At 42.8% G+C, this 26,229-nt stretch overlaps 2 long non-coding RNA genes across 8 annotated transcripts in view; one reads left to right on the plus strand and one right to left on the minus strand.

The window, feature by feature from the left end:
* Window positions 1–23,136, plus strand: part of LOC135112255 (uncharacterized) — a 100,169-nt gene extending 77,033 nt beyond the window's left edge. For 4 of the 7 annotated variants that reach the window (XR_010274227.1, XR_010274228.1, XR_010274226.1 and 1 more), the window contains 2 exons: window positions 22,233–22,440; window positions 22,904–23,136. This is a non-coding gene — a long non-coding RNA (uncharacterized LOC135112255). Of the gene's footprint in view, window positions 1–19,583; window positions 19,743–20,350; window positions 20,374–22,232; window positions 22,441–22,903 lie in introns of those variants that run through there. The other 3 variants (XR_010274225.1, XR_010274224.1, XR_010274229.1) reach the window with 3 other exon arrangements.
* Window positions 22,700–25,354, minus strand: LOC135112257 (uncharacterized). Its single transcript, XR_010274231.1, has 2 exons — window positions 25,205–25,354; window positions 22,700–23,087 (listed from the first exon to the last, which is right to left on the minus strand). It is a non-coding gene; the product is annotated as an uncharacterized LOC135112257 (long non-coding RNA).
* Between the last annotated feature and the right edge of the window lie 875 nt (window positions 25,355–26,229).

Below are 26,229 nucleotides of genomic sequence, written 5' to 3' on the forward strand. Positions count from 1 at the left end.
TTTCGCGACGCTCAGGAAAATGAAGATAAAGTTAAAATATTAAACTACTCATTCGCATTTTTTTTTTTTTTTTTTGCGCAGTTTTAGTAATAAATTTTTGTGGTTTCGTTTAATAATGTGAAAGATATCTTGTGTTGTGTTTCTGTTGTGTGATGCGGTGTGTGTGTGTGTGTGTGTGTGTGTGTGTGTGTGTGTGTGTGTGTGTGTGTGTGTGTGTGTGTGTGTGTGTGTTGTTGTTGTGTTTTATGAATGAAAGAAATGAAGGAATGTTAATAAACAACTCATTCTCATTTATTTATTTTTTTTAAGCTGTTTCATTGCCAAGTTTGGTGGTTTTCTTTGATATTGTGAAATGTGTCAAGTGTTTGTGTTTTGTTTCAGTCTTGTGTTTGCGAGTGCTGTGATCATACACTTCGGTAGAAAAGTGTCCAATTTGCGGGGTTCTGTGAATTCATGAACCACATAAAAAGTTTCAGCGCACAATTCCGACCACTTTTAGGAGACTTTAGTGAAAGTTACTGGGGGTTTCTAAGGATTTTTTTTTTTTCATGATCTTTGTGATAGTTTAAGAATTCCGCATCATCAATAGGAAGAACACTTATGAAAACACGTCTTATCATCTCTAGAGCCTTTGGAAATAGTCCATGTGTGAGGAAAGGGTTTAACAATACAGGTGTGTAAGTGGTGCTGAAAGTAGTGATGGAAAAAGGTGCTTTTGGGAAATAGTGTGGGAGGAAATTAAATTCTGCACACACACACACACACACACACACACACACACACACACACACACACACACACACACACACACACACACACACACACACACACTTCCAGGAGCTGAAAAGTGTTTGAGTAATGAGAAGAAGAGCGCTGCAGGGTAAAACATTTAATTTGAGACAAGGCTGAAACACTTGTGTCCTGCAAACTGAAGGTGAAGATGCCAACTCGCTGCACGGGGTTTGGAAAACTGAAAATTAATTAAACCGACGGGGAAATTCAACCATTTTTAACCCTTATCTCGTATCTATTTAACGTGATTTTTGTAATTCCATACAAAAAAAAAATCTGTATTGTTATAAGTATATTTCAGAATTTTCTGAAAAGTCGTTTACTTTCACTAATATGTCATTAAACGTACAAAAACTCAGCCACATTTGAAACATATCTTCTCAATATTTCGCTTTATTTTGAAGTTGGGCGTAAAAATCTCTGTAATTTTACTGAAATATCGGTTATCGATAAAGATTTTATCAAATCCACTTCTTAATAATTCCTCTATCAGCTACACGAAAAAAGAGAGAAAAAAAAAAAAAAAATATATATATATATATATATATATATATATATATATATATATATATATATATATATATATATATATATATATATATATATATATATATATATATATATATATTTTTCCATTACAGTGAAGACTGATAACTTCCTAGTAAGCAGGATCCTGCCGGTCCCAGCGGACATGATAGTGATAGTAATAGTACCAAGTGAAGACTGATAACTTCCTAGTAAGCAGGATCCTGCCGGTCCCAGTGGAGGTGTGGGAAGCGAAACGTAACACCGGAGAGAATATGTTGGCGGGAAGCCGAGGCGGGAGGCGGCGGTTGGTGTGAAGGAGAAAATCTTTTGACGGGAGAGAATTTGGGAGCGAGAAGCGGGGGCGGGGTGCGAGCGTGCGTGTGTGTTGAAGAACGAGAGGCAGGGATATAGAGGGAAGACACACACACACACACACACACACACACACACACACACACACACACACACAAGCAAGGCCTCTCCTTTTCCCCGCCGGCCTTAAGGAACCATCAACTTATTAGCCCATGCAGTTTCCCTCCCCAAACTTTATCTCTTCGGCAACTTAATGGTCGAGTAACACGGGCGGGTGGCGGGCGGCGCTTAGACAAGAACCTTATTCCCTTTGATATAACGAGCCTTCCTTAGTAGTCCTGCGCCTCCTTTTGTTCCTCTTTTATAAGGGAATGCCCTTGAGAGGCTCTCCTGTGTGTGTGTGTGTGTGTGTGTGTGTGTGTGTGTGTGTGAATAGATATTCAAAGCATTCATAAATTACACGTACATGCATACAAATTAATGTAAACTAATTCAGTAGCTAATCAGTATCTTTACTCTTTCATCCCTCTCACTGACAGACCCTGGATCTCTCTGCCTGATTGACTCTTTCCTTCTTCCTAGGACTTCAACTAATTTCGTTACCGGAATATCAAGACACCTCCTGAAGTACACTGGCCAACCTAACTGAAAATCTTGAAATCTATTTGTATCCAACTTTTATAGAGGAGAAGTACTGAAGCGCCCTTTTTATTCTTAGTTTCCGTAATCTTTGACCAGCCACCATTTTATGTAAGGAGGAAAATAAACTTGTACCGAAAACTAATCGTAGTGATAAGACACACTGCACGAAAACCCACTGGAGCCTTGGTCATCTTTGCCTAATCGCCAGCGTGTCAGAATCACTTGTTTGACTGAAGTAATCATGTCGTGGTTCAGTTCTCGACAACGAAGCTACAGCCTGTGATGTGCCAGTTTATCCCCCCAGATCAATTTCCCAGTTTCCATGATGCTCCAAAGCCAGTCATGACAAACACACACACACACACTCACACACACACACACACATTAACATTATCATTAGAATTAGCTGAATATCATATCACTTGGTTAGTGTACACAATACTAACACTCATATGAACAATTGCTTACGTACACACAGTCTCACTATACCAAACACTGAAACTTTCATGTATGTCCGTAGGTGGATTACGTCGCTTTATGTCCTTTGTCCGAGGGTATATTTGGTCCACGCACGGTGCTTGCTTCCACGTACGGTAATTGGTTAGTGCTGGCCAATTGAGAGCGGCGAGTGGAAAGGAGTAATTGGCGGGAGAATCGTTTAGTTTCCGCAATCCGTTCGTGTATTAAGGAATTATGAAGGTAGTTCTTGCCTTTCACAGCGCGGGACTGAGCCAAGTTATGAATGTAGGTGTAATAAAAGCTGTGGTTATGTTTTGGTCATGCGTGTGTAAGTGTGTGTGTGTGTGTGTGTGTGTGTGCATGTGTGTTTGCAGAGCGCTCTTCCTCCCCTTCCTCCCCTGTCTCTCTCACAGCAAGGACATCCAGACCATCGTCCAGTCCAACCCCCTCACTCTCCTCTCACTAGCACCGATGTCTCTCGTTGCAGGAAACACGAGAAGCCTAACTCCTGCTCTTAATTATCGGACAGAATGATGATATGGCGCGCTTGGCTTTCTCGTATTGCCAGCTAACTTCAAACTTCAACCAGCGATTCTGGCGGAATGGAGAGAGAGAGGGAGAGGGAGAGGGAGAGTGTGGAGGGAAGCTAGGGGAGGGAAGTGAGGGGAGGAAAGTGAAGGGAGGGGAGGAAATGAGAGGACCACTTGGGCAAAAGGGTTCCTGAAGCCTGTCCCGAGGTCCATTTGGTTCCATCTCGTCATTCCCCTTTAATTACTGGACCAAACGAGCGTCACTAATTTTGTATTTGACGTGTCCGCTGGGAGACGTGACGAGGACCATCACGGATCGTCTCATACACACACACACACACACACACACACACACACACACACACACACACACACACACACACACACACACACACACACACACACACACACACACACACACACACACACACACACACACACACGCACGCCACCACCTCCTATGGGTTATTTACTCCATTACCCCAAACAAACACACGCCAAAGTGACCGCCATTCACGCTGCACTTGCACAAAAACACGAGGCACTGATGTAGAGTCAAGGCCACGCCAGTATTTACCCCGATAACTGGAAATTGACTTGTTAAAAACCACCCACTGCCGCATGAAGTTTCTATGATTCTGCTTTTTTTTTTTTTTTTTTTTTTTGTGTGTGTTATTTTGAAAGCGGTGAAAGAGACAGGACGCGGAGCCGACATCACGCGCGGGTGTTATTCGTGTAAATGAAAACACCGCCTTTTGAAGATGTGCGGCCAGCGAGGATGAAGGACAAAGGTAGATGAAGTTTATTTAAGGAATAAGATTACATAAATAAATAAATAAATAAATAAATAAATAAGTAAACATAAACGCATATTTAGCAATGCCACTGATGAAAAGGAAGAATACGCATAATGAAAGATGAAGGACAGAGGAAGATTAAAGTCAGTTAAGGAATAAGATTACATGAGACAAATAGATAAATGAATAGAAACACATAGCAACGTCGCTGATGAAATGGAAAAAATACGTATAGTGGAGGGTGAAGGCCGAGGGAAAATAAAGGTCGTTAAGGACAATGAAAAATAGGTCAACAAATGGAAAAGTGAAATGGTGACAAAAGAAAAAACTATGGAGGAATGGCGCTGATTGAACACAAAATTCTCTTAGCATTTTTTTTTTTTTTTTTTTGTTTGGCGAGTTTGCTCTTGATTTTGTTAAGTGTGTGTGTGTATAGCGACTCGTTTTGTTATTTTTGTTGGTAGTACCCCCCTTTTTTGTGGCCTTTGTGTTTGACAGATAAAAGTAAAAGAGAGAAAAAAAGGCAGAGCTATCTTGAATTCCTGACATTCCATCACCTCCAGGAAACATCAGAGAGAAAATACAGAAAAAAATAAATAACTGGAAATAAAGTCACGACAGTATATTCCTTGTGAAGCACAAGATTCTTTGCAACAATGAAAAAAAGAGCGATATATTGAATTCCCAAAAAATTCTTCGTCCTTCAGAAAGGTTCATAGAGGGAAGAGAAGGAAAATAACTGGAAATAAAGTCAAGACAATATTTTCCCCAGTGGAGCATGAGGTTGTTTGGTATACAACACTGAACGCCGCCAAGGAACGGATGCCAGCGCGGACGGAATGGAAAAAAAAAAAGGAAAAATAACAAGGAAAAAACTCGCTGTCGCTCCGTATGATATTTTAAGCGGCAAGGAATGCAAGACGAGGCCTGACAGGTTCGACACGCGTATCATGAAGTTCTTACAGATTCTGACATGGCGGCGATGGCGGTGGCGGAGGCGGCGGTAGCGGTGGTGGCAGAGGCGAGGGTGGCGGCCGGAGCGTCGGTGAATCAGGTCAAGGTCATCGTGATGCTCTGAAGGTCATGACTTTAAGGATCATGGCTGCTTGATTAACGTTCATTGCATCTGTTTGTGACCTCTGGGTTGCGTCACTGAAATGTTGCAAAACATACTATTTTCTTTTTTTTTGTACTTTTTTTCTTGCGAAGTGTTTTCGACCTTTAATAACTTTATCTAAAACTTACTTATTTTCTCTTTTTTTCTTTTTTATAGTAAATGTTTTTGATAATTTGATTATAACACGGAAATTTTTGCATATATTTCTTTCTTTTCCCTGAATTTTCATCACATTATTTACATTATTAACTTTATTCCGTTTCTTCATTGTATCTATTCGTGACCTGAATACTCAAACGTATTCATTCATTCATTTTAGAAAAAAAATATTCTTGGTATCTATTCATTATCTATGAACTGCATTATGTAAATGAAAACATCTACTTTTCTCATGTTTCATATATTGATGTCTTTTTAGTTACTTTATTTTAACATTTACGTACATAACATTTTCCATTTTTTTCCCCCCCTTTTCTCTCTTGTTAACACTTGAAGCCATCATACAAGACTCAAAGTGTGGCACGTCGCCGTTAAGTGACGCTGCAGGTCATGTGACCCACTAAGCTTCACGTCAAAACATTCAAGGTGACCAACTACGTAACTTTCAAGGTCGCGAATAAACGTTGTTATGAGTGTGTAACGTCCTCAAGGCCGCCTCCACGCCTCACCTCCACGCCAACAGCACATTGATGGTCAGAAGTAAGAGTATCTTTCTGTATACACTCAATTGTACTGTGTTGTGTTAGCGTTGTCCCTCAACCTTAACCATAAGTCCTCTGATCCGCTGACACTCGTCCTGCATCTGCCTGTCCTAGCAGATCAGAAAACATGAGACTGAGGGAACGCGCTGAACAGACTGGAAATTACCAGTACACCTTCAATTGTAATTACGTAATATATTCAAATCTGAGCCAGCTTAACTTATACTTTTTACTTTTTATTTTTCTTAATTGTTCTAAATTTGAACCACCTCTCCAACCCTGAACTAGGGTCCGAGGGAGGGAAAGAGAATATGATCGAAAATGAAATGGACAGTGGGGAAGGAGAGAGAGAGAGAGAGAGAGAGAGAGAGAGAGAGAGAGAGAGAGAGAGAGAGAGAGAGAGAGAGAGAGAGAGAGAGAGAGGCTGCAACACCAATTACTAGAAATATGCTTCTAAGCCTCACCTTTTTTGTCTTTTTTTTTTCCTTTTTTTTCTGTGAGAGTCAGTTGTCATAGGATGGCGACAGAAATTCTTATATATATATTTTTTGTCCACATATTGTGGTATTTTTCTTGGTAAAGTTGGTAGTTCTGTCTCTTCTTTCCCATGTATCGGTTGTCTTTGTCCACGACACCGTTACTTGCTGGCTCGCGTTCACGTTACTGGGAATTCTGAATTTTGCAGCACTGTGTGTGTTAATTGTTTGTAGTAACTGCTCCTTTGTGTGTATTGCACGTCTTTCTTAGCTTGATGCATGAAATTGTATGGTATATCTTATTTCAGGTTTGCTTCATGGTAATCATCAGTGTTTCCTTTGCTAAAATGAACCTAACACATAAGTCAGTACAAAATTAAAGGAATAAGGTATCTATTTATTTATATTGTTTCCGTTTTTACTTAGGGATTCCCTCTATGGGCTCCTTACTACAGCCACAGACTTTCGTAGTGCATCACATTATATTACGAGTATCACTGAATATCACTATAAACACAGGTGGTGATGCCCGCAGCTCCAATGTAACTATAACCACATTATTACCAGTCTCTCGTAATGGATTTCACTGTCCACCACCACCACCACCACCACCACCACCACCACCACCACCTCAAGCAGCAGTAAACATGTTAACCAACGCAATTTGTCTTTACAGCTCTACTGACTATTTAATTTCATTGTCTACCACCATCCTCACTAACAGCGGCGAAAAGAGACTAACCCAATCAATTTCTCTCTTCTCTTCTACTGACTGTATTATTTTAGTGTCCACCTCCACATCTAGCAAAAAAAAAGAAAAAAAAAGAAAGAAAAGTATAACCAAGGGAATTTGTCTCTACGTCTCCACTGACAATTTAATTTCTGAAGTGGAAAGCATTAGGACACACTCTCTGTTGGTCAGAATACACGTCATCGACTGTTACAATATTTACCACCAGGCAGTAATGGAAATCTTGTCAATAATTCCTTTGTGATGTGTGACGCCAAACCAACGACATCTACAACAGTTTTTTTTTTTTTTCTTTTTCATTAATTTGTTTCTTTACTCTCTCTTTTTCACATGGCTGGGAAAGTTTACATCCCTTAGTATTTTCTCCCTATCAGATTACACTTATCATTCTCTCCTTGTCTGATAACTTTAAACTTTCCTATCAGATCTTTGAGAAATTAAACATAGGACAATTCTAGTTTTCTTAATTTTTATTCAATACATCCTTACTTTTTCATTAAATATATTCCTGGAGCAGCGTTCTTAAACACCTCTGTACTCCACTACGATTAATTTTCACAGAGTCTGATGAAAACTGTTGTGGACTTCAAGGATGTTTTCATGATTCAAGTGATCTTTCAACAAGCAGTCTGTATCGTCAATGAAAAAAATACCCATGAGAATTCGGCTAAGTTTCCGTGGCCAGTGATCGCCGCCATGAGAGAACAAAGTGATTCAGAACGCGGTCACTTTCTTTGCTCTTGTTTTACCCGCTCTCTCTGGCCTTGACCCTCGGAAGCCTTGTGGGCAGCGTGGTTTTTCTCTCGGCAAGTGAACATAGTCCTATTGAGACAACGAAGTGTTTCAGAACGCTGCCACTATTCCTGGTGATATTCTGCCTGGTCTCTCTGGCCTTGATCCTCGGAGTCCTTGTGATCAGTATAATTTATCTTATTGTCGTCATAGACTCTCCTCTTCTCACCACGCTCCTTACAAAAAGTGTCTTGTATTTCGATAAACGGTTCTTTTTTTCTTTCTTCTTTAGAGTTTGGGTATATTGTCTCTCTCTCTCTCTCTCTCTCTCTCTCTCTCTCTCTCTCTCTCTCTCTCTCTCTCTCTCTCTCTCTCTCTCTCTCTCTCTCTCTCTCTCTCTCTAATATGTCATACCGTATAGTTCAGCCCTTATCCTTTATGTACGGGCCTATTCCTTACGCTAATGAACAGTGTGTGTGTGTGTGTGTGTGTGTGTGTGGGTGGTTTAGTTTGACTTGGCTAGGCTTAGGTAGGGTTAGGGTACATTAAGTTCTCTCAGGTTAGGTTTCGTTGTGTTTGGTTGAGTTTGGTTGGTTTGGTCAAGTTAGGTTAAGTTAGATTAGGTTTCGTTTTGGTTAGGTTAGGTTAGGTTTGGTCAAGTTGAGTGAGACTAGGTTAGGTTGGTTTGGGTTTGAGTCGGTCAAGTTAGGTTAGGTTAGATTTGGTTTTCTTTTGTTTTCTTTAGTTTAGTTTGGCTAGGATAGATTAGATTAGGTTAGGTCAGGTCCAAGAATGACTGGAAAACAAGAGTGTCTCGTGTAAACCTGTGCACACATTATCACACTTTATAAAAATAGATAAGTAGATGATAAGACGCGGAGCATCACGCGATGGGAGCCACGTACGAGGGAGGGAATCAGCATGGTAACGTGGCGGGAGTCTTAAGTAGGGTTATATCTATACAGTTAGCAAATTCGGCGGAGCGTTATCTATGTAATACCAACACGGGATGATTAATGGTACAGCGGGAGGAGGGTAGAGGGCGTAATGGCAGGGAAGCCGTGGGGGAAGAGAGGCGCATGTGCAAGGAACACTGTATCTAAGTCAGGGTATCAGTGTCTTATCTCCACTACTTTTAGCACGCTGTTGTGGAAGCTGTTGTTTTTGTTATTGTTATAATATGTTTGTGCGAAAACCAGACTCCTTCTTTAGCAGGCACCGTCTTGCCCCTGATAGAGCAGGAGACCCGGACGTCAAAAAATATAATAATAATAATAATGATGATAATAATAATAATAATAATAATAATAATAATAATAATAATAATAATAATAATAATATGATAATAATGATAATAATGATAATAACATGTAAATTAAATGTAACAGTAAAGGGAATACAAGAAACGATGTGATCAAGGAAAATAGAGTCAAGTTAAATGAGATAAAAAAAGAAAAAGTGTAGAGAACAGTATATATATATTAGAGATAACAGAAAGAGAGACTGTAGCATATATTTGCGGCTTCAGTGGTTTGCATGACGAGTTTCTTCCCAGGTGAACACAGACTGCGGCGTGACAGCAGGTAAACATAATCTATCTCCTCTCTGCCTGGGATTCGAGCCCGTCATCTCTTGGAATCGGGTGATGGGTGTGAACTGAACACGCTAGTCCTATTACTATCAAACTGGAATTTTTCAAACACAGCAAATATACAAATGTTACTGTAAAACTATACTTCTCTTCAAATGTCTTCCCACACACAACGTTTTCAGCCTTGCATGATGCCATAAAACAGTAACTGCCTTTCCCTTTTGTTTTTCTTCTCTCTGCTACCCTTTCACCTTCCCTCGAACCCTTCCGTCCCTTCCCAATCAGTGCCACCAAATACTTGATGGCTTCAGTCTGCCCAAATGCCTCCACACACAACCAGACCTCACCAACCACCAGTACTCATTCTACTGCATAAGACTATATAGGAAACTGCACGAAGCCTGCCTGTAGACTTATCAGTGGCTGTCTCTGTATAAAACATGTTTGTCTATATCTTCCTCGCATTCCTACCCATAAATTTCTCTAACCAACAGCTCTCGCATTCACGTTAACCACTGTACACTTTCGGCGCCTCGTTCAGAGGACTCACAACCTTGCCCGGTGCGTAATCTTTTAATTTAGTGTGTCAGTAGCTGTACATGCCTTGACACAGACCCTCTACCAAGTACAGGCGTGGTCAAAAGTGTAACATTTTGCACTCATTTCCATTGTGTTTAACTTTTCCTCAATTTGAAGTGTGGTCTGCTGACAGCCTCCTTACGGAACAGAGAACAGAGTGTCTGCGGGTCAGAGGACTTAAAGACTGAGAGAAATGTCAAAATGTTCGATGCAGTGAAAGTCAATACAGAATGTTGCTCGACTTTTGTCCATGCTTGTACTCGATTGCGTTTTGTTGCTTCCCTCATTCCGCCGCACTCAATAACTGTTCTGCGTGCGTGCGTCAGCTGTGATGTGTTGCAGTTTTTTCATCACCATATTTCAGAGTTCCACGCCCCTTCAGACCTTGTGAAGCAATAATTCATGCCTGTGTGAATTCTGACACACGCGACACCAAATTTATTGTCGGAAGCAACATGAGCTTGTAGCAACACATCACCCTCCTCCCCCTCCTCCTCCAGCTGCCTCTCTTCGCTCCTCCATTGGGTGACAGCGTGAGCAGGGAAGCCCGCCGCCACGTGATAGGCCAGCCTGGCCGAGGCTCCTCCCTGACTGGCGTGCGGCGCCGCCAACGGCTGGGAAAGACAAAGGCCAGGGGCTGATTGGCAGCGAGGCGGTTGCGGGGCGAGTGTGGGAAAGGCGCCTGGCCCCTCCCGCTAACATCATGGCAGGTGGTGGCTGCTCAAGTCAAGGTCTACTGCTTCACGTATGTAGTTCCTGCTTACTACTGACGCACGTGACCACAGTGAACACTGAACACCGCCGCTAAAGGAAGGCCATGAGCATCCTGCTTGAAGGCAGCCTGGGACAAAAGGAAATTAACGGGGATGTAGAGGAGGGGGCGGAAAAAGCGACAAAAAAGGGAGAGTCTGCTGAGAGGCTATCGAAGCACCAGAAGGAAAGGTTAGCCTAGAGAAAACTATCAATCCCTACTTAAACTCAGCCTCCAAATTGCCCCCTTCCCTGATTGGCGTTCTATGTCAAGGCGTAGTACTCTCTCTCGGTATCCGGTCATTTCGCCCACATGCCATTTCGCCACACTGTGGAGTCATTTCGCCCACAGCTCATTTCGCCCACACTGTGGAGTCATTTCGCCCACACTGTGGCAGGGTTGCCAACCTGATTTTGCAGATAGTACTAGGATATACCGAAGGCAGGATATTACGATAATAGCTCATATCTAGTATGTCACAGCTATAGGTAAATGCAACTAGGTAAAATACACACCACTGATCTCTACTGTGGCTGTCTTCCTAGGGTATATGACACAAAGTCCCGACTGCTGTCACTCTTTTTAATGATTAGCGTGAACTGGAAAAAACACATTCCATCACAAAATCGTAAACCCTAAAAATGTACATATACAACAAATTAATTGCGTTAAAGATAGCTGGGTTAAACAATTCAACAATGCATAATCATAGCATTACAAATATGGCAAAGAAATATACTCTAACAATTATAACTATCTCATGGCTACACTTGAAAGGAGAAACACTCAAATTATCTCCACCCAACCGGGGAATCGAACCCCAGTTCTGTGGCTTGTGAAGCCAGCGCTCTAACCACTGAATTACCGGGAAGTGTGTGTGGGGCGGGCAGCAGGGAGGGGGGAGGAAGGGGGGTTGGAGGAAAGGAGAAAAGAGAGAGATAGCAGGGAGGGAGGAGGGAAGGGCTAAGATGAAGAGAGGTAGGAGGGAAGGAAGGTAGGGAAGAAGAGGGAGGGAGGAGGGATGGTGTGGGATATAAGCTGGCAGGGAGGAAGAAGAGAGGGGGGTGAGAGGGAGGGAGGGAGGAGGTGGAAGATAAGGAATCAAGTGTGTGTGCGTGTGTGTATAATAATAATAATAATAATAATAATAATAATAATAATAATAATAAACGTTTTTTTAGTAAGGCAGTCAAGGAGTGAAAATATACTTAATTCATATGAAACTATTCACAAAGCCTATGGAAGTGTGTGTGTGTGTGTGTGTGTGTGTGTGTGTGTGTGTGTGTAAGTGTGTGTTGTTTGGTGGTTCATTTCCTATGTTTTGTAATTACTAATTGACCATAGAATAAAACAGTTCCTGGCAAGATGGTAGACTGCACAGACGAGTGCATTCAGTGCCTCGTACCTGTAAGGGCAAGGCAAGAAGGTCTGCAGTGCGACATGTGTGGGAGGTGACAACACAGGAAATGCAATACTGGCATATCTCGTGCTGATTACTGGACAGCTGTGAAATCCGGTATTTCCATTGACTGGAATTGTAATACTTGCACCTTCACTGACGAACCAACCTCCCATCCAGTGGACGACCCAGCCACCCCTGCCATGGAACACGAACCATACATCCCTGCAGTTGAACAAGAGTCTTCAGTTGATGACCCACCTGATTTGCCAATGAACTGCAGCCAGAAAGTGAAGTTACATTCCAGCTCTTTGAAAAGGGCACACAGCGTGGTAGAGATAAGCTCGTTGACAGTCACGGGTACACTTACAACAAAAAAATGCAGCGATCGAATGTAACTTACTGGCAGTGTACTAATCGCCCTAAAAGTAGCCCATGCAAGGCACTAGTAACGCAGAGAAGTGGAAAATATGTAAAGAACAACGTGTTGCACAACCATTCACCACCAACTGGCTCTGATATCGTCACTAAAGTAACATTACAAGTAAAGAAACTGGCAGCACAAGATCTGTTTAAACCAGCGACTGGTATAGTGGATGATGTGTTGCTAAAAGAGATAGGAAATGCACCATGCCCTAGTCTGCCTAAGCCAGAGCATTTGGCAAGAACAGCAAACAAAGACAAATTTTAAGACCGACAGAGCCCAAAAACCTGAATTTTGAGCTAGAAGTAATGTGGAAAGTCTTGCCTGAGGTTTTGCCTAATGCCAAGGTCAAGGGATGCGTATACCATTGGACGCAAGCTGTATGGAGAAAGGTTAGTCAATTTAGCTAATTGCCTACAGATTTCTTATATATAGTACCTGTCGAATAGTAGTTTTAAAACAAATTGGATCACCATAATATGACCAGATTTTTTTTTTCTTTTGTACAATACAATGACTAATTTCTTTGTTTTGAAATACTTATGTAGGTTCAAGAGGTTGGTCTCCAGCATGCACACACACATGATGACGGGACGTACAAACACTTACGGAAAGTGATGGTCCTTCCATTTCTGCCTGAGGCAGATATAGGTCCCATGTTTGAATGGCTCTCACGTCAAGCTACCACAGCCCAGTTACAGACTATAATGCAGTACATTTCAAGAACATGGATCCACAACTCCTTATGGCCAACTTCTAGCTGGAGTATTTTCAATCAGTCTATCCGCACCAATAATGACATTGAAGGCTGGCACAATCGACTAAACAAACGTGCTGCAGGTAGATGTAACCTCCAGTTTCACCTCCTCGCAAGCCTTCTCCACAAAGAGGCTAAATTGACATCTATCTACATAAGGCTAGTATCCGAAAAAAAAAGCTACGAAGGATACAATGGAAAAAATATAGAAACTTACAGGGTCAAATATTTACTCTTTGGGAGGAACACGTGAGGGGGTGAGCGATCGGCATATCAGTTGCTGAAAGCGTGTGCTCACCTGAATGGCCCAGTGCGCAGCTGAATCTATATTTTAATAAAAGTTTCTAATTCTTTGTCACTATTTGAATATTATATGTATGTAACTGTCTTTTAATCAAAGTTTGTTTTTTATTCTTTGTAACTACTTTTTGGTCATTACTTTCTGAATATTACATTTATTTAACTGTCTTTTGATAAAAGTTTATTTTTAATTCTTTGTAACTGATTTCTGAATCAGTTACAAAAGTTTCTTTTTAATTCTTTGTCACCACTTTCTTAATCTTACATGTATGTAGATTTTTTTTAATAATTATTTCTTTTTTTAAATATATGTGGGCGAATTGACTCTTATATGTGGGCGAATTGACCTGTGGGCGAATTGACTGACTTGTGGGCGAATTGACATGTGGGCGAATTGACTGACTTGTGGGCGAATTGACATGTGGGCGAAATGACCGTAGTTCTCCTCTCTCTCTCTCTCTCTCTCTCTCTCTCTCTCTCTCTCTCTCTCTCTCTCTCTCTCTCTCTCTCTCTCTCTCTCTCTCTCTCTCTCTCTCTCTCTCTCTCTCTCTCTGTGCTACCCTTTAATACCCCATATCAAAGGGACCAATAAAGTTTCTCCAGAGAGTTATGTTATGTTTGAGAACGTTGACACAGACACAGACAACTGAGCACCTTGTGTTGGTGGTGGAATAGCGAGCTTCCCTTAAATTTCAATTGTATATAGTAGCTTGATTAGGCAAGGTGCAAGCACGGAGGCACAGTTTCGGAGAACAATAGGAGGGAACCCATCAGGTCAATAGCCTTCCGAGGATTTAGGCCACCGAGGGCATGGAAAACATCATTGCGAAGAATTTTAATAGGTAGCATGAAGTAGTCAGAGGGTGGAGGAGAGGGAGGGAAAAGCCCTGGAATCGTCCAAGGTAGAGTTTTTTAGCAAAGGTTTCAGCGAAGAGTTCAACTTTGGAGATAGATGTGATAGCAGTGGTGCCATCTGGTTGAAATAAAGGAGGGAAAGAAGAAGAAGCAAAGTTATAGGAGATTTTTTTGGCCAGATGCCATAAGTAACGAGGGGAGTTAGGTCTTGAAAGGTTTTGACACTTTCTGTTAATGAAGGAGTTTTTGGCTAGTTGGAGAACAGACTTGGCATGGTTCCGGACAGAAATATAAAGTGCATGAGATTCTGGTGATGTAAGGCTTAAGTACCTTTTGTAGGCCACCTCTCTATCATGTGTAGCACGAGAACAAGCTGTGTAGAACCAAGGTTTAGATAGGTTATAGGACGAGAAAAAGAGTGAGGAATGTACGCCTCCATGCCAGACACTATCACCTCTGTTATGCGCTCAGCACACAAAGGACGGGTCTCTGGACACGGAAGCAATAGTCATTGCAAGAAAAATCAGCAAAATGCCTCCTCAGGTCCCCCCACCAACAGAGGCAAAACGCCAGAGCCACCTTCGCTTAGAGGGATCCTGAGGAGGGATTGGAGTTTACTTCATTCAATCATTTACAAGTATATTCCTTACAAACTTTTGTCCTGTTTTTTTTATTTTTTTTATTTTTTTTTGCTTACTTATTTCCTGTGCCTATTTTTCTCCATTTGTTGTATACACTGTGTACATGATTATGTGACACATTTAGCATTACTTTAGGGTATGACACTGCTCAAACCACGGTTCTAGGCTGAGAGCAGCAATATTACATTCCACACACATATATCGCGTGTCTTTCCGTGCTTTGGGGCACTGTGTTGATGTGCGACATACGTGACAAGGCTTCTGCTTTTTTTCTCACACGGCGTGGCAGGGATGGTCTTTGGAAATTGACGTCCTGTGAGGCGTGTAGGGTCATCACCATTTGCGGGCCCCACGCCTTCTTACCCCATTTCGTGGCTCAGAGTACTGTTCGAGAAGCTGTCTCACAACCTCTGGTGAAATTATACAGTGTTCTCTTCTTCCCTGTGCTGCCCTGGTACAGGATGTGTGCGTGAGAGTGGCACAGTCAACAAGATGGAAAAAAACAGTTTTTTGTACCATTTCATTGTTTGCGTTGGCATTCCACTGTCGACATCATACTGTCACTTTTATCAAACAACCTCATGTTTAGGTTGTAATGAATCACACCTTGAGGCTTGCAGATGAAGGTATACCCGTGCAGCGCTCAGTGTCTTCACTCCGCTCCATTTTTGCCTCATGAACAGTGGTAAGCAAATGAACTTCTCTCTTGTCTTTCCACTTGAGTGAGAGAATATTATTTGCTTGTTTGTGGATGACTTCTCCTTTCACGAGTTTAGAGGGATATTTAGGCATAAACTTCCTATATGCTTTCACTGTTCCGCAGGCTCCTGTCATATTTTCGTGTAGGAAATGAAAAAGAGAAGGGCTGGTGTACCAGTTGTCAACATATAAAATGTGTCCCTTACCCAAATAAGGCTCAAGCATAGTGCTTACAACACTCCCTGACTTGCCCAGTCCCTGCGTTAGGTTTATGTCTGTTCCAGCTCCTAAGTACAGAATCATGTCTAATATGAAGCCAGTTTCACAATCACAGAGAACATATAATTTCAAGCCAAATCTATGACGCTTCGTTCAGATGTACTGGCGAAAATACAAATGACCCCGCCAGAGTACCTGACTTTCATCAATAACCAACTTCTGAAATGGCCTGAATGTTGATTTGAAGCGGTTGCAAATATATCTTTCTCATTCTATCATCGTCAGTGGGTTTTGTGTTGCCATGGAAATGTAGGGACTGCAGGAAGGCAGTGAATCTGTTTACTGACATCACTTTACTGAAAACTGGCACGTGATGAAGTGGATCAGTCGACCAGTAAAGCTTATACTTTTCTTTAAGATTCAGCCCCATCAGCATAATAAGTGCCAGGAAAGAGTTCATTTCCCTTACAGTTGTTGGATGCCAGTCTAGGAAGCGAGAGTTTGGTAAAAGTACTCTGCAAGCAATCGTAAAACCGTAGAATTTGTTTGTTTCTTCAACTATGGTTTTCATTATTTCCTCTGTAAAAAACAGGCGAAAAATGTCGCTCTCACTGCTGTTTTCGTTGATTGAGGGGTCACAAATACCACGACCATCTCTATCAAACGGAAGTATTGAGGGAAGAAAGGTACTCCCATCTACCCATTTCCACTCCATGTCAGCAGCGGTGAGGTGGGGGGGGGTTACTATGTGCAGTGTGTTGTGTTGACTTTGACATGTGCCTGGTGGGTTAGATGGTCCTGCACTACCATGCTGGTACCCATTCGATATAGTATCTGTACATTCTGTGGCTTTCCGTTTTGGAGATTGTGGCTGTATCTGTGCACTGCTGGATGAGGTTGTTGTGAGTGAGCCACATCATCTACTTCACAGTCATCCTCCTCTGTGCCTGACTCACCAGAGTAATCAGGATCATTAGTATCGTCTGATGAATCACTGTCCCCTATCTCTGTCACCCCCTTCATCATCAAGAAGGGCTGAAATATCAGCCTCAGACAATACCTTGGGTATCTTTTTTATGAAACGGCATTGTCAGGGCCTGCAGTGAACAGGTCTTGACAGCAGCAGGCACGCGCTGAATGAGAGCGGGACAAAGGTGGCCGCTCCCCCGGCCAGTGTTACCACCACCGCTCAACAAGAAAAACGCGCCAAAAATTTTATAACTTTTTTTATTACACACCAATGTTATAGTTTTGAAATCATTTAAATTCCATTGATTTTGTAAATATGCTGATGGATGTGAAGACAAAGTAACAAAATACATTGAAAATGTTCATTATAAATAGAGAAGCACACGGCTCATTGGATATCCCGCCAAAACTCTATGTATATGTGACAAATAATAACTTCCTCAGTTGCCAAATTATTCTTTATTACGACTAAGATAAGGACATCTACACAAAAACAAAATAAAAGGACGCACACCTGTGCAAAACGGCAAACGTACAAGTACGTCCTAAACATTTCCCTAAGAGACACGTACTTGTACTACTTGTACGTAGTGAACAGTGCACGGGTTAAAATATCACAAGTTCCATGTTGTATTACCTACTTTCAACTTATAAAAGCCCAGCTTCACTCTGTTGTTAATTCATTTATGTCTGCTGTCCCTGCCTTTGATACTTACCTTCTGCCTCACCACAACCTGCTCGCCTTCATGCTGTCATTATTTCAACTATCAGTTTATATTGCCGGGAGTATTTCTATATGGTGTATCCCTCCCTGTACACTGGCGCGTTTCCAAGCGTAATAAATTAATCATACAACAAAAACAACTCTCTCTCTCTCTCTCTCTCTCTCTCTCTCTCTCTCTCTCTCTCTCTCTCTCTCTCTCTCTCTCTCTCTCTCATGACGCTAATCACCCAACATCTTGTCCTCCTCTTGCTTCCCCTCTTCTTCCTCTTCCTCCTCCTCCTTCTCCTCCTCCTCCTCTTCCTTTTCTTCTCTTTTCCTTTCCTTATTTGGTAACCAAGATTGCGCTGTAAAAATTTTACATAAGACTAAAGGACAACAATGGCGAGCAATGATGATGATGATGATGATGATGATGATGATTATGATGATGACGATGATGATGACAGTGGTGGCGGTGGTGATAATCTTGGTGGTGGGTTTGGGAACAATAAAAAATAAGGGTGATAAGAATGATGGTGATGACAATGATGACAATAGTGGTGAGAGGTGGTGATAATGATGGTGATGGTATTAATGATGATAATGGCTGCGATGATGAAGGCCATTTCTCAGTGTAGTCATTAGGGTCATCATTGCCAGAAGGACGAGAAAGAATGGTGATGACCTCGTGAAGATGGTGATGAGAATGATGGTGATAATAATGATGATAATGGTGGTGATGATGATGAAGATGAGAATGATGATGATGATGATGATGGGAAGGAGGAGGAGGAGGAGGAAGAGGAGGAGGAGGAGGAGGGTGATAATAATGATGAGAGTGATGTGCATAATGAATACAATGAAGATGATGAGAAATGTTAATTGTATAATGATAACAAGCCCTGTATTGTTGTGTTACGCGTGTCTGTACATTTCCTTCACTGACACATACAAAAATGTAATGAGTCATTTGCTAAGTGTTTCCTGTAAGGCTTGGATCACTTAGTGCCGCGCGGCGCCACCCCAGTACGTAGCGAGCCGAGGAACAAGAAAGGAGGGGAGGTCCACCCAGGCTAGCTGTTCCCGCATCACACAACTTACACGTTAATTTCTCGCAGAGTAAAGCAAAACACAACAGATGTCTATAGAGACCCTATACAGTATCCAGAAACATATCTGCCCGCATCCGAATACTTTCAAGAGGCTGTAGTAGAAATTACACGGGTTTTAAGGATGTTTCTTCGGTCCTCGTGACAGACTGGTAAGGTTTCTACACCATCAAAGGGAAAAGCAGTCTTGAAAACCCGTGTAATCATCATTGTGGCCTTTGAAAACAGTCTGGTGTGAGAGCAAAGCTTTTCAGAATACAGGCACATAACCTGTCCTCATGAAAAACAAGTGCATTTATGATACCTGAGACTGCCTTACTACATTCCCCCAATGACTCTAATATATCTTCTTTTTTTCGTAGCATTATCCTGTCTCTCATTGGTGAAAACATCCTCACTACATGTACTACGTTATTTTATTAGTCTCAAGTGGCTATTTAAAGTCTATAATTATAAGCCTCAATAAATACGAAAGCTGTAGTGATGGCCTGCTTCCCGTCAGCCAATCAGAGCGTTCTATTTTTCCGTTTTCTTTCTTACTCTTCGTAAAACTGATGTATCTTTCATTTGTTCTTACTTCTTGCCTCACGGTGTATTGGTGTCTTCTACTGCTAATATAACCATGATTCTATTTTTTTTTTTTCTTTTTTATCATTACAAGCCGTATTATGAGTGCGGCTCTGTTCTGAGTGACAATTACCTCAGCACAGCCTCGACCAATCAGCACCAAGTATTGAAGTCACGTGATACTCTCTCCTCGCCCGGCTCGCCGTCTCCTCAGCCATTCGCCCTGCGCCCGCTGACGTGATGTGACAGGTCTCCGGTTGTGTTGCAGCGGTGTGAGGTGGTGTTGCATCTTTTCTCAGCGGGCGTGTTCTGGTGGATTGCGGTGTGAAGGGAGAGGTGGATGTGAGTATGGCCTGGTGGTAGATAGGGAGGAGTGGATAGTGGAAGAGACATGTGGAGAGTAGGATGGTGGAAGGGGGAGGTGGAGGTGGCTATGGCAGACGTGACTGGGTCAAGGTGGTGGTTGTGGTGGTGTTTGGTATGTGTGTGGTTGTAGAGGATGGAAGTGGTTGCCTAACTAGGGTGATGGTGGTGGTAGTTGCGGTGGGGGGTGGAATGTTGATGGAAGAGTGTTGTTAGTGATGGTGAAAGTGACTGGCTTGTGGTGAAGGTGGTTGTGATTGTTGGGGATGGTGGTGGTTGTGTAATAGTGGTAGGGATATCGGACTTAACGGTGTTGTGGTTGCTGGGTGCGGTTGAGGGCTGGGATGGTGGTGGTGGTGGTGGTGACGGTGATGCTACGGTTGTCAAGGTTTATAGGGAGATGGTCGTGTGTGTGTGTGTGTGTGTGTGTGTGCGCGTGTATACTCCTGTAACTAGCAAACTGGTGTCACTCGTTCACTTGTTTCACCTCCCTGTTTCAGACCTTCCTTCTCTCCCCTCCCCTCCCCTCACATCCCGCTCCCTTCCTCCCCTGCCCGCCACCCTCTCCCCACTCTTCCTCGCCTGCTCTCTCCTGCTCCTCGTGTTCCAGGTGGCTGTTACCTTATCTGATTTAATATATAATGGTTTTTACTTGAGATCGAAGCTCCACGTAATGAAAGGCAGAAATCTGTGCTTTTCATTACTATTATTGCACTATTGATGTAAACTTACAATACAAAATTAATTCTATTGGGAAATGAGTGTATATTTAAACAACTCCATCTATATAATGACCTGTGTGATGTGACATCAGCGAGAGAGAGAGAGAGAGAGAGAGAGAGAGAGAGAGAGAGAGAGAGAGAGAGAGAGAGAGAGAGAGAGTAATAATATTAGTAAATGAGGCTAAATTTTAACGTTATTGACTCTTTGATAATGAAAATTAGATGACTGAGATTGTAGTTAAGTAAGTTGAGAAGTTGAGCAAATAAATACGAGCAGGCTGTCTGTCTGTCTGTCTTTCAATCAATCAAACAGTCAGTCTGTTGATGGGGGACTGGTGGAGAGAGCAATCTGTGTCTGTCTGTCTGTCTGTCATTCGCTCAGTCAGTCAGTCAATCTGTTGATGGGGGACTGGTGGAGAGAGCAATCTGTGTCTGTCTGTCTGTCTGTCTTTCAGTCAGTCAGTCAGTCAATCTGTTGATGGGGGACTGGTGGAGAGAGCAGCCTGTGTCTGTCTGTCTGTCTTTCAGTCAGTCAGTCAATCTGTTGATGGGGGACTGGTGGAGAGAGCAGCCTGTGTCTGTCTGTCTGTCTGTCTTTCAGTCAGTCAATCTGTTGATGGGGGACTGGTGGAGAGAGCAGCCTGTGTCTGTCTGTCTGTCTTTCAGTCAGTCAGTCAGTCAATCTGTTGATGGGGGACTGGTGGAGAGAGCAGCCTGTGTCTGTCTGTCTGTCTTTCAGTCAGTCAGTCAGTCAATCTGTTGATGGGGGACTGGTGGAGAGAGCAGCCTGTGTCTGTCTGTCTGTCTTTCAGTCAGTCAATCTGTTGATGGGGGACTGGTGGAGAGAGCAATCTGTGTCTGTCTGTCTGTCTTTCAGTCAGTCAATCTGTTGATGGGGGACTGGTGAGAGAGAGCAATCTGTGTCTGTCTGTCTGTCTTTCAGTCAGTCAATCTGTTGATGGGGGACTGGTGGAGAGAGCAGCCTGTGTCTGTCTGTCTGTCTTTCAGTCAGTCAATCTGTTGATGGGGGACTGGTGGAGAGAGCAGCCTGTGTGTCTGTCTGTCTGTCTTTCAGTCAGTCAATCTGTTGATGGGGGACTGGTGGAGAGAGCAATCTGTGTCTGTCTGCCGACGTGATTCCTGCCTCCATTGTTTCATTACATATGAAAACTACAAGAACGGGAAGTATTGGTTTTATTCATTAATTGACTGATGTGTGGTGGTGGAGGTGGTGGTGGCATTAGTAGTATTTAGGTGTTCAACTTAATAGGGAATGAAGGTAATGCGTATGCGCTGGTGGCTTGAAAGTAACAAGTGGTGATGAAAGGTGGTGGTTTGAGATGGTGGCAGGGCCTGTTACCACCTTCACTGTCCCAAGTCAAGGAGGGAGGCACTTCATTATTGTTACACCTGCTATTTTACTCACCTACTTTTTTCTCTCTCTCTCTCTCTCTCTCTCTCTCTCTCTCTCTCTCTCTCTCTCTCTCTCTCTCTCTCTCTCTCTCTCTCTCTCTCTCTCTCTCTCTCTCTCTCTCTTTATATTTGCCTGTTGTTCTTTTTCTTCCTCTTCCCAAATTCAGTCAAACTGTATTTTTGTTGCCATTTTGAGTGTTAACACAACCCAACCTAACCTAATCTTTCTTTGTATTATTTATTTACTTTTTCTTTTTTTTTTTTGTATTTCTAAGTGTCTCTTAGCCTTTTAAGTGGTAACCTACTTTAATGTAACCTCTCATCACTATTGCAGAGGAGATAATTGGTGGGCTGTGTGTGGTGAGTGCCACATTGTCTGTGAGGGACCCCCAGAGCCACACAGCACCAGCTGCAACAGCTACAGCAGCAGCAGCAGCAGCAGCAGCAGGAGGAAATGGCATCCACCTTCTACCTCACCCAGTGTCACTGGGGCCTCCTCCTCCTCCAGCAGCTGGCCAGGGTGCAGGGACAGGATGAGCAAGGTGAGGAGTGGTGGTGGTGGTAGAATTGATAGCAATGTTCAGTATGGTAGTAAAAGTGCTAGTAGAGCTCCTGGATTATATATTTTTAGTAGTAGTAGTAGTAGTAGTTCCAGCATTTGTTGAAATATACTGGTAATTATACACTAATAATAATAATAATAATAATAATAATAGTAATAATAATAATAATAATAATAATAATAATACATCTATCCAGGCCATTATTGTTGTGTAGAGTTGAGGTGCAAACAAACACCTGTAAGTGTGGACTGCCTTTATTCATCAGTCACACATACAAAACACAACAACAACTAACACATAAACAACAACAACACAATCAACACATCATTTAATAACAAACAGACAACACTAACAAAACAAACTGTTAATATTCCTTGTAAATCGTGAAAGAAAACAAAAAAGGAAAACCAAGATGATGATGATAATGGTGGTCTTTCCCCAGCAGGTGGTGACAGAGAGGGTGGCCAGCTTGTCCCTCCCTCCTGCCACCCAGCCACAGCACTGGCAGTTGCTGCAGTGAGACTGCCCAGGCACAAGTTTGTGCACGTGTCCAGGACGTGAAGGTGATGGGAACGTGTCCTGTAGGAGGGAGCAGAGCTGTAACAGTACCCGAGTCTGCTGCTGTGCTGGGAGGAGGAGAAAAACATCAGCAGTAGTTAGTAGTGGCAGTAGTAGTATTCAGCAGTGGTGGGGCTCTGCTGCTGCTGCTGCTGCTGCTGTCAGTGGTGCAGCTGTTCACTCCTCCACAGCTGCTGCCTTCCCTCAACATACTGTGTCTTCCCTCACCTACAATGAACAACTATGAACAATACCTCTCGTGCAATCAGGCAGTGCTCAGCTGTACTCACTCACCGATAGACTGACCACTAAGAATTACCTGTGGGCCACATGACAAGGCCCACGCCAGCCAGGCTTGGTTGCCAGTCAACAACAACAACAACAACAACAACAACAACAACATCTCGTGCAATGAAGAACACTGAATAACAACAACACCTCTCCCCTGCATCATCAACAATCAACAACATCTGCTTTGTTTCACTGATGCTGGCCTCTCTCTCTCTCTCTCTCTCTCTCTCTCTCTCTCTCTCTCTCTCTCTCTCTCTCTCTCTCTCTCTCTCTCTCTCTCTCTCTCTCTCACCTCACCTCACCTCAGGGCACAGCGCCACAGTATGTCCCCCCACAGTATGTTTACAAACCCACAGTGACTCCCCACAGCCCCTCACCAATAAGTGAGCCCCTCACACACACACACACACACACACACACACACACACACACAAACGCTGCATCTTGTACAATGGCCACAATAAAGAATGGACACACAAAATGGACAAACTTAATTTTGTTCCGACCTGCGTGAATGTAGTGAGGCTCAACATGTACAAGTGAACAGTGAGGAGTGTATTAGATTCAAGACTCAAAGATATTATACACAAAGTACAGGACACAGGTTGATGATGAGTATGGTGAGTCAAGCATTCATCTGTGGCTGGTCTGCCTCTTGAAGCACAGCACTGACCTCTTGCCCCACTTGTTTCAGCAGCCCCTCACTGATCTGTGTGGCAACAGCAGTACTAGTGCTGTGTGTTTGTGTGTGTGTGTGTTTAGTTCAAGTCAAGTGGGTTTTCAAGGGTGTTTTTACAGTTGTAGTGACAGATTAACAACATTTCTGCATTACTGACAGGGGAAACATTCTTTTAAATGGCTGGAGTTGAAGTGATGTGGGTTTTCAAGGGTGTTTTTACGGTTACAGTGACAGATCAACATTTCTGCATTACTCACAGGAGAAACACTCTTAAAAGGCTGTAGCTGAAATAATGCAGGTTTTCAAGGGTGTTTTTACAGTTGCAGTGACAGATTAACAACATTTCTGCATTACTGACAGGAGAAACATTGTTTTAAAAGGCTCTAGTTAAAGTGACGTGGGTTTTCAAGAGTGTTTTTACAGTTGCAGTGATATATTAACATTTTTGCATTACTGACAGGAGAAACACTTTTAAAAGGCTGTAGTTGAAGTGATGCAGGTTTTCAAGGGTGTTTTTACAGTTGCAGTGACAGATTAACAACATTTCTGCAGTACTGACAGGAGAAACATTCTTTTAAAAGGCTTTAGTTGAAGTGACGCGGGTTTTCAAGGGTGTTTTTACAGTTGCAGTGACAGATTAACAACATTTCTGCAGTGCTGACAGGAAAAACATTCTTTTATAAGGCTTTAGTTGAAGTGACACGGATTTTCAAGGGTGTTTTTACAGTTGCAGTGACAGATTAACAACATTTCTGCATTAGTGACAGGAAACACTTGAGAACCCGTCTAAGCGTCCCTGTGGCCTTGGAAACATGCAATATTCTAACACAGGGGGAGGGGGAGCCAGATTAAAAAAAAAAATTTGAGAACTCAACTTGTTAAACAATGCAAGATTACAAACTTGATTCAATCCTGCAGAAACACAATTATGCAGCAAGAATTGGGTGTGAATACCTGACACCCTGGTGCACACACACACACACACACACACACACACACACACACACACACACACACAGCTGGGCCAGTCCTCTGCAGCAGAGTTGGGCAATGTCTGACATCACTTTGGCTGTCCTTGGCGCTGATCCAGTCCAGCAGTGACACTTAACTCACTGTCAGACAGAGAGAGAGAGAGAGAGAGAGAGGAGAGAGAGAGAGAGAGAATATCAACAATTTTTATTTACAACAGCAACAACAACAAAAACAACAACTTACTTTCTCTTTTTTCTCCTTCTCCTCCTGCCCTCTTCTCCTTCTCATGCTCTTCCTCTTCTTCCTCCTCCTCCTCCTCCTCTTCCTTCTCTTCCTCCTCCTCTTTCTTCTGTGTTGTGCTTGTCCTCCTCGTCTTCTCAGCTACCTCCTCTTCCTCTTCCTCCTGTGTCTTCCCCTAAGAGTTCAGGGAAGACTGGAATCCTTGCCAGTAGCTTCAGGTCCTCATCAAAACTGTAAGTAGTAGTAGTAGTAGTAGTGTAGTAGTAGTGACACACACACACACACACACACTCAACCATTTTTCTATCTCTTTCCTCCTCTCTCCTCTCTTCTCCTCCTCCTCCTCCTCCTCCTCCTCCTCATCATCATCATCTTCCTTCTCCTCCTCTCCCCCATTGGTGAGTTGCCAGGAAGAGTAAAGAGTCACACACAACTGTAGGAGAGACTTTGAAAATAATAAAAAAATATGCAAGACATTCTCTCCACCTCCCTCTCTTCTTTCCTCCATATCTCCCTCCACAAGTTATCTCCAGGCTTCTCCTCCCTCACAGACCTTCCTCCATGCTCCCTCCACCTTTTCTCCAATCCTGACTATCCTGCAACACTTGCTTCATGATTAAAATAGTGCTTTTGTTAGATAGTCTGACATGACAACCACACATTTTTCCCTCCACCAACCTCTCTTCTCTCCTCCATATCTCCCACAAGTTACCTGCAGGCTTCTCCTCCCTTGCAGACCTTCCTCCATGTTCCCTCCACCTCTCCTCCAACCTTGACACACACACACACACACACACACACACACACACACACACACACACACTTACAAGTGAAGCAGGGCGACCTTCTCCTCCCGGCCACTGAGATTACAAAGTTTTGCTGGAATGCATCATGTCTTGCTCTGAAGGCTGCCACAACGTCTTCCAAGTTGCCCAACACTACTGCCCAGCCTGCAGTAGTAGTAGTAGTAGTAGTAGTAGTAGTAGTAGTAGTAGTTGTAGTTGTAGTAGTAGTAATAGTAGTAGTAG

Source organism: Scylla paramamosain, chromosome 23 (assembly GCF_035594125.1).
Source record: "Scylla paramamosain isolate STU-SP2022 chromosome 23, ASM3559412v1, whole genome shotgun sequence".
Taxonomy (NCBI): Eukaryota; Metazoa; Arthropoda; class Malacostraca; order Decapoda; family Portunidae; genus Scylla; species Scylla paramamosain.